We start from the raw sequence: 12819 nt of genomic DNA, 5'->3' as shown, positions 1-12819 counted from the left end.
ATCTTTTTAGCCATTGTATGTCCACTGGAATGAGTACCGAAGGCACCATTGTGTATTTCTTCCATGATCTGTTCTGCTTCCTTCTTGTTTACACAGCGAAGTAAAGTCGAGTCATGGTTGCGTTTGTATAAGGTTCCATTGCTTAGAAAGAATTTGGCAGCAAATCTCCTTAGAAACTTTCTGTCGTTAATGGATGCCCCTTCAGGGTACTCCTGAGCTTCGAGATATCTTTTTACTTCATGGAACCATGGTTTTTCTTCTGTTCCTTCGGTATTGATCTCATTGCAATAGGATGGTTCATCTTGCCTGTAAATGGTGATCATAGGCGCCTCGTTGTCCCACCTGACTTTGAACATGGATGACATGGTAGCTAAAGCATCAGCTAGTTGATTTTCCTCGCGTGGGATGTGTTCGAAAGTGATTTCTTCGAAGTAAGGAATCAAACTCAGCACATATTCTTTGTAAGGAATTAGATTCGGGTGCTTCGTGTCCCATTCCCCTTTGACTTGGTAGATTACCAAGGCCGAGTCTCCGTAGACTTCCAGGAATTTGATTCTTAGATCGATTGCAGCTTTAAGACCCAGAATACATGCTTCGTATTCGGCTATATTGTTAGTGCAATTGAAGCATAACCTGGCAGTGAATGGTGTATGACCTCCTGCGGGGGAAATGATCACAGCTCCGATGCCATTGCCAAGTGCATTAGAAGCTCCGTCAAAAACCATAGTCCACCGGGATCCTGGCTCGGGTCCTTCTTCTGGTCCTGGTTGTTTGTAGTCATTGACTAGCATAATGTCTTCGTCTGGGAAGTCAAAGTTCAATGCTTGATAATCATCCACTGCTTGATGAGCCAGATGATCAGCTACCACACTTCCTTTGATTGCTTTTTGTGAAGTGTATTGAATGTCATATTCTGTTAAGATCATTTGCCATCTCGCTATTCTTCCAGAGAGAGCAGGTTTTTCGAACACGTATTTGATGGGATCCATCTTGGAGATTAGGAAAGTGGTGTGATTTAGCATGTACTGTCTTAGTCGGCGAGCCGCCCAAGCTAAGGCACAACAAGTTTTTTCGAGTAGTGAGTATCTTGTTTCACAATCGGTAAACTTTTTGCTAAGATAGTAGATTGCGTGCTCCTTTCGGCCGGATTCGTCATGTTGTCCTAGTACACACCCCATTGAGTCTTCTAACACAGTTAGGTACATTATCAGAGGTCTGCCTTCCACAGGTGGCAACAAGATTGGAGGTTTTTGGAGATATTCTTTGATTTTGTCAAAGGCTAACTGGCATTTGTCATTCCACCTTTCCACTTGATCTTTCTTCAACAGTTTGAAGATCGGCACACAAGTAGTAGTCATGTGGGCAATAAATCGGGCGATGTAATTTAGACGTCCCAAGAATCCTCTGACTTGTTTCTCGGTACGAGGTATAGGCATTTCTTGAATGGCTTTAACCTTGGCGGGATCAACCTCAATACCTTTGCTGCTGACGATGAAACCTAAGAGTTTGCCGGATCTTACTCCAAAGGTACACTTATTTGGGTTCAGTCGCAACTTGTATTTCTTGAGTCTGTCAAACAACTTGTGTAAATGACCCAGATGTTCTTCCTCGGTGTTGGATTTTGCAATCATGTCATCGACATACACCTCTATTTCTTGATGAATCATATCATGAAATAGCGCTACCATTGCACGTTGATAGGTTGCTCCTGCGTTTTTCAGACCAAAGGGCATTACTTTGTAACAAAAGGTTCCCCAGGGTGTTGTGAAGGTTGTTTTTTCCATGTCTTCGGGTGCCATCTTGATTTGATTGTACCCTGAGAATCCGTCCATAAAGGAGAATACCTTGCATTGTGCGGTATTGTCAACCAGTACATCGATGTGTGGTAAAGGGAAATCATCTTTGGGGCTTGCCCGGTTCAGATCTCTGTAGTCCACGCACATTCTGACTTTCCCGTCTTTTTTAGGTACAGGCACGATGTTAGCTATCCAAGGAGGATAACTTACAACTTTTAGGAATCCGGCATTGAACTGTTTTTCAACCTCGTCTTTGATCTTTTTTGACATATCAGGCCTACTCCTTCGTAGTTTCTGTTTGACTGGAATGCTACCTTCTTTGATTGGCAGGCGATGAACTACAATGTCCGTGTCAAGGCCTGGCATATCTTCATAGGACCAGGCGAATATCTCGACGTAGTCTCGCAGCATTTGAATCAGTCTTTGCTTGATGCTGTGTTCTAAATCAGCCCCTATTTTGACTTCTTTCTTTTCTTCGTTGCTGCCCAAGTTGATGACCTCAATTGGCTCCTCGTGAGGCTGTATGGCCTTGTCTTCTTGTTCTAGCAGCCTTGCAATTTCTCTTGGCACTTCACAATCTTCCTCACTTTCGTCCTCAGTTTGGTAGATCGGACTTTCAAAGTCATGACGGGCAATAGCAGAATCGTTGTTGACTGGATCCAGAGTGTATGTGAATCTGCATGTTAGTTATGTGAGTGTGTGTGAAGAAAAAACATAGCTATTTGAAAGCGAAGAAAGAAAGAAAAAGGATCACAAAATTTAAATATGCAAGCGTCCCATGATTTTATTGAATGCACATGATCATGATATGATAAGCCCTTATAGAAGGACCAGTGTGCTAAGGCACACGGCTTTCAAGCTCATGGTTCGATTGTTCAGGAACCATTTTTATCTTTGCACAATATACACAAAGAAAACAGGAAATGGCATTTACTCCTGGTCAAAGGAGATCACATCCTCAGCTTTCCAGTTGTTCAATCCACTGTTGTGAGCAGGGAGTATCCAGCTGTTCCAGTTGCAGTTGTCTTCTTCATCTTCCACAGCATTGATTTCATTAGTGGGAAAATGAGCCGGTGATCCTTCGGGATAAGGGATATACTCTGCTGGATACGAGAGCCCAGGCTGAGATATCTCTGTTGGCTGAGCGAGATGCTCGATAAGGCCGTCCCATGCAGTCGGGATGATGTTTTGAATAGAGACTTGTGCATCCTGATGAGGAGTGTATGCTGACAGAAAGCAACCCTCGTTATTTGGTATTTCCCTGGCTTCTTCAAGAGCGAAATTGTCATCGTACTGTTCATCCCATCCAGTTGGGACAATGTCCTCCATAGCAATTTGTGAGCTCGGAGGAGCGGAGTATTTCACCATATAGTCATATTTGCCGCTGGGTTCTCCTAGCGTGTCCCATACTTCTTTGGGTGGATTTTGATATTGCTCAGTGACGGGACTTGTGAAACTTTCGTCATTTCCAATTTGATCACCCCATCCAGTCGGGGTAATGTCTTCCAAAGCAATATAAGAATTCTGAGGTGTGGTATACTGATAATTATACCCGCCATTTGGTTCTCCCACAGCATCCCACATTCCCATGGAAATGGGTGGAATCTCATCTGGATATGGCTGAATGATATGGTTCAAGAACACTCCTTCATCTTCAATAGCGTTTACTTCTTGGCTGACGAAGTGTGACATTAATCCTCCAGAACGAGGACCTTGATCATTCTTTTGATTTTCACTATCATAGCCCAGGCCTAGCTTGTCAGACTTGTAGGGTATATCGGGAAGCTGTCCCCATACTGTGCAATCACCCTGTTCAATCATGGCTTTGGCATCTTTGAGAGAAGCCATAGTTGTAGTTGGAGTAGCAGGAATATGCTTGGTGGTAGAGACATCTGGGGAGACCACCTCAAATGATTGGCATGGAGTTTCGATGAATTCGTCCTCCAACTCAACATATTTGGAATTGCTTAGGTGACTAACCACATATTCCTCTTCGCCATAGACTGTGACAATCTTTCCTTTTACTGGATATTTTAACTTCTGATGCAGGGTAGAAGTTACAGCGTTTGCCCCATGTATCCAAGGACGTCCAAGTAAACAGGAGTAGGCTGGGTGAATTTCCATTACGTAAAAGATAGAATCGAAGATTTGAGAACCCACTCTGATTGGGAGATTCACTTTTCCGTATACCGTTCTTGTTGACCCGTCAAAGGCTCTTACCACAACATCACTTGGTTGTAACACAATTCCTTCGAAGTCAAGCTTTTCTAGTACTGTTTTCGGTAACACGTTCAAAGAAGAACCGTTATCTACTAGCACATGAGATAGAGTGGTGCCATTACATTCAATGGAGATATGTAGGGCTTTGTTGTGATTTTTTCCAGCAGGGGTTAGATCCACATCAGAGAAACCGAGACCATTGCTCACGGTTAGATTGGCAACACAATTCTCAAATTGGTCGACTGAGATCTCTTGAGGCACATGCGCAGCTTTAAGGAACTTCATCAGAGCTTTGGCATGAGCTTCTGAATATTTTAGCAGAGATAGCATTGAGATTTTTGAAGCGGTGTGCCCCAGTTGCTCAACAATATTGTAATCACTCTTGCAGATGATTTTCAATATTTCCTCCATTTCTTGCTTTGATGGATCCTCAGCAGTGATCTCCACCGGGGTTTGAACTTGTTCAACTTGTGGCTCTTTGCCTCGAGCGTTGTTATCTTGATTAGGAACTGGGACTCGGACTGGACCAGCAGCAACATTTGGAGAAATTTCTGGTGAAAAGATTCTTCCACTTCTCGTGATCTTGCTGGTACCCACAATATTACCCACAGTTGGAGTAGTTAACTTTGCGGTCTCTTCAGTCGAGGTACCCTGCTTAACTCCATGAACGTAAACATTAGTGTCGTATCCCCATGGGACAGCTTTGTCTGAGGAGTATGGAAATGGAGTTGGACTAGCAATGACTACTGATGCCACTTTGAGTGTAGCAGAAATTTTGAATGGAGCCTTGGCAGAGATTTTGAATGGTAAGCTGGAGATCACTGAGGCATCCTCTATTCTCATCCCGTTTGCAAAGACTTCGCACAGCACGTCCATAGAAGGGAGCCTCTCAAACATAATGATACGGCGATCCATCCATTTTTGAATTCCCATCCTCAGATTTTCACAACCATTGGGCAGGCAGGAGCAGTAAAAGCAGTCGGGGTCACATCCTGGGAAGTAACCAGCTCGGATTAGCTTTCCTTTGACTTCGCAGAGTGGAGTTGATAATTCGTTCACATCATAGATGTAAACAGTGTCCAGGATAGCGTTAACAGTTTTGTCATGCTTTGGCATAGGTGCAGTGATGACATTTGGAGTTTCTGGAGGATCGAACTCAATTTCCCCAGCATCTATCATATCTTGTATTTTATTTTTCAAGGCCCAGCAGTGATCTGCGTCATGTCCTGGACAGTTTGAGTGATAGGCACATGTTGCATCAGGGCGATAATTCGGAGAGGAAGTGTTGACATTCTTTGGAGGACCTTTTAATGTGATCAGATCTGCTTTTAGCAAGTGCTGCAATGCCTGAGAGATTGGCATGTTGATTCTGGTGAAATTTCTTCTTGGTGCATCTGGTCGATGCGTATATTTTGGCTGTTGATCTTTTTGAGGTGCAGATGCGGAGATCAGAACTGCCCCTACAGATTGATGCTGCTCACTTTTGCGACTTTTCTGAATTTGTGTTGCATTGACCTCATTTCTCCCGCTGATGGGCCTTTTTGTAGTACCAGAGGAGGAACCTATTTGAATTTTTCCATTTTGAATGCCACTTTCGACACGTTCTCCGGTCAGTATCAGGTCAGTGAAACCTGATGATGAGCTTCCCAGCAAATGGCTATAGAAAGGGCCAGTTAAAGTGCCCATGAACATGTCGACTAGTTCGCGATCAGATAAGGGTGGTTGAACCCTTCCAGCCATATCTCTCCACTTTTGTGCATATCCTTTGAAACTTTCTTTTGGTCCCATAGACATGCCCCTTAGTTGAGTACGGGTTGGCGCAAGATCAGCATTGTATTGGTACTGTTTGTAAAAAGCAGCAGCTAATTCTTCCCAAGTATGAACCTTGGTATTTTCCAGCTGGTAGTACCACTCGAGTTGTGTACCCGACAGACTTTCTTGGAAGAAGTGAATCCACAATTTGTTATCTGTTGTATGAGGTTGTATCTTCCTCACATAGGATCTCAGATGTAGTTTCGGGCAAGAAACTCCATCATATTTTGCAAAGACAGGAACTTTGAATTTTGGAGGGATAACAACATCCGAGATGAGCCCCAGATCATTGAAATCTAAGCCAGGTACTTTTTGTATCTCCATAGCTTTCATACGGTCTTCCAGCTGTTGGTATTTGTCATCATCCGGTTCGTCCCCAGAATGATCATCTTCTTCATTTGAAGAGAGAGAGGGTTTAGCAGAACCCTGGTTGCTTTGATTGTCTTCTTGTTCACCATCACCGACTGTTTCAGGGATCGGTGGCTTTTTGAACTTTTTGACTGGGATTTTGATCTTCCTTTTCAGGTGACTCAAGCCTACAGATCCTTTGGGCTTCTTTTTCTTCTTGATTATCAGGGCTTTCAGTTCTTGTTGCCCCTTTGCCAGTTCCAGAATTGCCACTTGAACTTGGGCATTCTGTGCTTCGAGGTTCTTGATGCTTGTCTCAGATTCCATCTCTTCTGACTGAAATAAACAGCGAGGAGATGAGAAATCCGTCATGAGAACCTGTTATGCAATGTGTATGACTGGATGCAATGTATATGCAAATGTATGAAATGTATATGCAATGTATATGAATGCAATGTATGAAATGCATGAAATGAAATGTGTGTGCAATGTTTCAAGGATCTTAGAGTTTAGATTTGTTAAAGAAGAAACAAACGTTAGTTAATCAATTTATTCTTTTTTTTCTTTGCCTCATTTGGGCTTACAAGACAGAAATAAAATAAATGATCCTTCAGGTCTCCCTTGGACGCTTTCTCTTTGCCCCCAGGAATGTGTTGATCTGCTGTTCTTCTTGAAGCTGTCCGGTGAGCTCCAATATCCTTCTCTCATAGTCTTGACAGTGTGCTTTGAAGGTGTCTCTTTCCTCTTTTAGTTGAACCCAAGATTTTTGCAACTCTTCTAGGTCAGTTGGCATATCCGGGTGTAGAATAACTTGGGGTTCGTATCCTTCGACCTCTGGTTCAATAGTCACTGGTAGAATAGCGGGATATGGCATAATGAGTTTCTGAGCATGAGTGCGGACCCATCTGAGGTAAGGTTCCATAGGGATAGAATTCCATTGCCCCAAAGTTTTGCTTTCTATTCTATAGACACTGTCCCATGCATGTATGAACCTTCGTCGGTGTCTATGAGAATCATTCTCGTAATCAAACACAATGCCACGGATAATCATGTCATGAGGACCGTTGCTCCTTGCATATCCGAATTGGCGTAGAGCTAAAGAGGGATTGTAAGTGATGCCTCCTTTGATGCCAAGGAGTGGCACATTAGGGTACTCTCCACAATGATCAATGATAGTAATGTCTCTTTGAAAGAAGTTTGTCGCACGCTCGCGAAAAATGAACAGAGTCGCCACCAATATATTTATCCCATAAGGGAAAGGAATATCAGGAAACCTAACAAAGGAAGGACAAGGGTCTTGCGACCAGAGAATCAAGGTACGGGAGTCGGTTACGCATGCAGAATGTAGGGAAAATAAAGAATTGTACTCGCACGGGCCCTACCCCGCTGCCTACGTATCCTTTTCAGGAATCAGAGATACCGTAGCTCGGCTCACGATTTTCTGTTTGTTTTTGTGTTTTTTAATTGGGCGGCGTTAACGCTCGCGCTCTTGCACAAGGGGACAGTCTAGGATGCAATGGAGCGGAGATAACAATGCCCTTAGAAAGAAGAAAGAGATTGGTTTGTGTCTTTTAGGGTAGATGAGTGATGAACAGTTCCCAATACCGGGCCACTCACCACTTTCTCTATTTTGTTTTAATTTGAACCATTGTTAGATGTTTTAAAGTGTTTTTGGTTGTGTATTTTTTTTAGGGAATTTACTTCACGATTCGAATCACATAAAAATGTATAATGATCGAGAAGCAGATTAGGGAATGAATCCCACTCACTTCCATCCCATTATGTAATGTTTGAGAAACAGATTAGAGAATGAATCTCACTCATTTCTCTCCCATTAATTAATGTTTGAGAAATAGATTAGGGAATGAATCCCACTCGTTTCTCTCCCATTAAGTAGTGACCGAGAAACAGATTAGGGAATGAATCCCACTCGTTTTTATGCCACTAAGTGATCGAGAAATAGATTAGGGAATGAATCCCACTCATTTCTCTATCACTTGCTTAATGTGATTCGTATCTTCCTTTTATTAACGTTTTAAAGAGTTGAAAAGAAAAAGAATGCAATAGGGAACTAGATCTAACATTCTAATCTATGTTATTCTAATCTACAAATGGCCCTAAGGCCAAGGATAACTATCCTATCTCAATTCCTCTTAACAAAGAAGGAAGAGTCTAAGGGAACATGGCAAGCAATAGCAAGATGTAATCAAAATCAAAGTAAGAAATGAGAAGCTAAGCATGGAAACAAGAGAGGAAAGCCCCAAGTCAGTAGAAAAACAAGGGATTGAATGTCCCAAATCAAATACAAAAGCACCACGGTATCACACAAAAGTATTCACAAAAGTTACCAAAGCATTGCATGCATCGTTACTTACCAATTAGCGGGCAAACATCAATTAATCAAAACAAAAGCAAGTGAACACAATGATCTAGGCCTCAAGTCAGTAGCAAACTCATTCATTTAGTTCCAATATCCTATGTTAATCTATATTAGTCAATTAGCATGAAGCAATACAAAACTCTAACCAAAACTAGACAACACTAGGTTAATACTAGCTAAATGGTTTCAAATTATGAATGAAGTTAGAAACATGCAATCAAATGGTACAAGTCAGTAGCAAATAGCCTTTACTAGATGCCTAAACAACCACAAAATCATGCCAAGAAGTTCCACACAAAATTACGGGTCATTTGTACAAGTTACGGTGCAATTGTCAACCAAAAAACAAGTTATTTACATGTGCGAAAGAAAAATCGAGTAAAATGGGAAAACATGATTTAAAATTTTCAATTCCAGGTTTTAGGACCTCTAAACATCCCTAATTATATGTACAAAAAGGAACCAACATTATTGCATGAATGCATTTCAAATTGAGAGCACAAACGTCACAATTGTCTAATGGGAACGCATGTTAATCGAGTTAAACAAAGCTAAGCAAATACCAATCAAAACAAAGAATTAGGAGTTCATTTTTCTTACACATCATCATGGGTTAGTCTACAGCAACCATACAAAAATTGGTGGTTAAATTCTGTTCCTAAAGCATTAAACGAAGTCACTTTGCAAAGTCTATCAAAACCGAAAGAAACATGAACATACCAAAGTAAATGATTTATTAAAAATAACAAACTAATTTCTAAAAATCTATAAAAAATACCAAAAATATATACACACATATATCTATCTAAAACCTATTTTTATTAATTTTTTATTTCAATTAAAAGTGAACTACAAGTCGAAAATTGAGGAAGAACAAAAATTGTAAAAAGGGAAATATACCAGACAGGGGGTGCAGGTAAGAGAAAGGGCGCACAACCCATTCAGATTTGGCCCAAGGGGTGTTTTGATTCAGATTTCTTTCAGCACAAAAACAAGGGGAGTGTGATGGGCTCTTAGGGGGGTAAGAAGATAGCAAATCGATTTTGTGAGCCCAAAGAGATTGAATAGATCCATTTTTCTCTATTGATTCAGATTTTGTATTGCATTAATGGTCCATTAAACAAGAGTTAATCACGTTAATAACACAATCACTCCCTATTCAATTTCCTAAATCAGTTAATTAACAGAGTAAAACAAGAAAATTGGAAAAGAGGATTTTAGGGTTAAGAAACTGTGACCTCTCAACTCTCTTCTCTTCTTCAACGTGCGACGGCGGAAGGTCCTCCCTCTCCGATCGAATTTTCTTCTCACAATGCGACGGCGGTTTCTCGAGTTCGTCTTCTCCGATCAACTCTCTAGTCTCTCCGTTCAGCTTCCGATCAGCAACCCCCAGCCACCGCGAAAACGCTTCCCTCAGACTCATTTTCGTTTCCCATAATCAATCTCGATTCAAGCTTGATCGAAATAGCTTAGCACGCATCAAATGGAAGTGGAGAGTCGGCCACGAAATCGTACCAATCGGAGATAAGTACAGTGTTCTTGCGATTGCGAAAACCGGAGGATGAGCGTCATATGCTCAGGTATCCGCGTTCTTACTTCCCTCGCTTTTCTTCTTCGCCATTTCTCAACTTGTTGTGATGATGATGTTCATAATTCTGTTTTCGACTTCCCTTTCTGCAGATTTGAAGTTGATTGAATGAAGGTGAAGGTTGAGATTGAAAATGAAGGCTACGATTCGGTTCGTGCAGATTTTCTGGAATTGCTATGATTATGGAGATGATGATTGTTGTTGGTGAATCGGTGATGAATCCAGAAAGAAAGATGCAGGTGATGTATGAAGATTCTTGCGTTGAGAAAGCGGTGAAGATCTGTTTATGGTGATTGAATCAGAGAGGTGAAAAAGATGATGAAGAAGGTGAATTGAGGGAGAGATTATGGTTGGAGAAGGTGATGAAGATCAGAAGAAAAAGAGAGAATAGAGTGTGTGATGTTATATAGAAGTGATGAAGGTTAAAGAGTTTGAAGAATCGATGGAGGGAGAATCAGAGGAAGTTTGTTACATCTCCCTCAGTAAGTTTCTTTTCCAACTTTTTCTCTGTTTTTCGGTTCTGAGGACTCTCTTTCTTCTCTCCTTTTCTGTCTCTGTTAGTTTCTGTTATAAGAATCTGTTATGGTTTGAAAAAAAAAGAGTGAGAATTGATTAGGTTGGTTAGAACTTGATAGGATAGGTTTTTAGTAGGTGGTTATTTCAGTTGGTGAATGGTGATAGGTTTCTGTTAGGAATGTAAGTTAGTTATAAAAGTTGGTTAGTTAGTTATGTAATGGGTGAAAGCTGTTAGGGAATTGAAGGGTGGTTTAGAGGTTAGTTTAGGTAGTTACTGATTGGTAAATGCTGTTAGGAATCGGGTGAGTTCTTTGGTTATCAGAGCTTCTGTTTTTTCTGTTATGAAGTTGGTTAGTGATAGGTTTTTCTGAACTGATGCAGGGTTGTTTTGTTTATTTTTCTGGATGATGAATGTGTGCTTGTCCTGTAGGTATTGAAGCTGAGTTTGGACTGGACATGTTTCAATGCAGGATTTTTGTAGTTGCGGTACAAGTCTCAGCTTGGTTCAGAAATATTGCCGTGGGATTCTCGGTTTGATCTTTGGAGCTGCTGTAGGATGGGTTTGCTTCGCAGGTAGCAACAAGCTCTGTGAATGGCGGCACATCGTTTTTGTATTGAAGCTTTGATTGCAAAGGACGGCTGTTGGAGAATTATGCAGAGTGTTTTGGAAACTAGACCTTGGTGAAGTTCTGTTGGCAAGTGTATGATGCAGCATCTTGTTCTTCTTTTCTTTTTTTGGTTTGATTGGCCTCTTGAGCTAACCTTGGAATTTTTGTGCACAGGTTCGTAAAGTCAAACTCAATCAAAGTAAGAGTGGTCATTGTTTAACGGTATGCTTGGAACAAAGTCAGAGATGGCGTAGAAGGAATGAAGAAGTTAATATACATGTTGTAATGAACTATAGTTTTGGAGATGTAACAAAGCATGACTCCTTTTTTAGTATGAATTGTTGTACTTCCATTTCCTTTTGTAATGCTCTCATTTTTGTCCTCGTTTGTAGTTTCACTTGTAATGCACTAAAACTTGGATTTTGACTTTGATAAAAATTCTGAACATGAATACACTTGAATAGCACTTGAACCATGAATGCTCGAATAGTCCTTGAATCATGGATGAGCTTTCAATTAGAACTTCAATCTCTTTTACAAACCAATGACTCATGAAATGAATGGAACTTGACTTAATGGTGAATACTTGCAAGCACATTATGATGAACTTAAATCTTATAACTTTCATCAACAATCCCATGTGACTGCTTAAGAACCTCACACTTATCTTTGAATGCACACCCACCTTAAATTTTAATGAATAACATTCCAATCGACTTGCAACTTCAATGGACCCAACTTAATTTGAGTCATCATTTTAATTCAGACTTGTGCGTCAAGAAATTAACATACTTCCTCTTTAAATTCAACATCTTGTGCTCAGCATAAAAGCAATGCTCTGAAGAAGTCACGAATGAGAGAGCCTAATTCCATGATCCTCAGTTGGAAACTCTATCTGGCTCTATCACAATAGTTGAAAACCGTAGCTTGGATCCACCATAGGGAAATAAACCCTAACTTCACCATTTAAAACACCAGAAGAATAAAAATTTAATTGACACGCACACCTCCACTTGATTTGGAAGCCCTAAGCTTTCAAAATCCTTGATCCCATGCCTTTAGATGTTTTATTTAATGAATGGATGCGAGGCCATGCAAATGCCCTAATGAAGGTATGCAGATGGAATGCGAAGCTAAAGCCAGTTAAAAGTTAAAGGGTAGGACAAATTTGGGGTATGACAGCTGCCCCTATTTAATCGTCTTATACTCGAAGGTGAGATTGGCGCCAGCCTTTCGAGCATTCGCGGTAGAAGAAGATTAAATATCAAAGTACCAAAAATTTGTCCTAAAGAGAAGATGGTGTAAGTACTATTCTTATTTTTCGTTTTGATATCTGCTGGGGAAAGAGAAATTTATTTTTTATTTTTTCTGATGGAGAATTTACAATGGGTAATGGGTTTGAATGGAGATAGCTTATAACGTGATAGCGGTGCCGACACGGGGTTTTCAAAGAGGATGGTTGTATGAAACAATGACCGAAAGGAAAAAGATCTCGTACGATCTACGACTCAACATCGACTCAACATCAGGAGAAGACCTAAGCATGATCTT

Source organism: Vicia villosa, unplaced genomic scaffold (assembly GCF_029867415.1).
Source record: "Vicia villosa cultivar HV-30 ecotype Madison, WI unplaced genomic scaffold, Vvil1.0 ctg.000505F_1_1, whole genome shotgun sequence".
Lineage (NCBI taxonomy): Eukaryota > Viridiplantae > Streptophyta > Magnoliopsida > Fabales > Fabaceae > Vicia > Vicia villosa.
The sequence above is the reverse complement of the archived record's forward strand: the minus strand, read 5'-3'. Positions refer to the sequence as shown.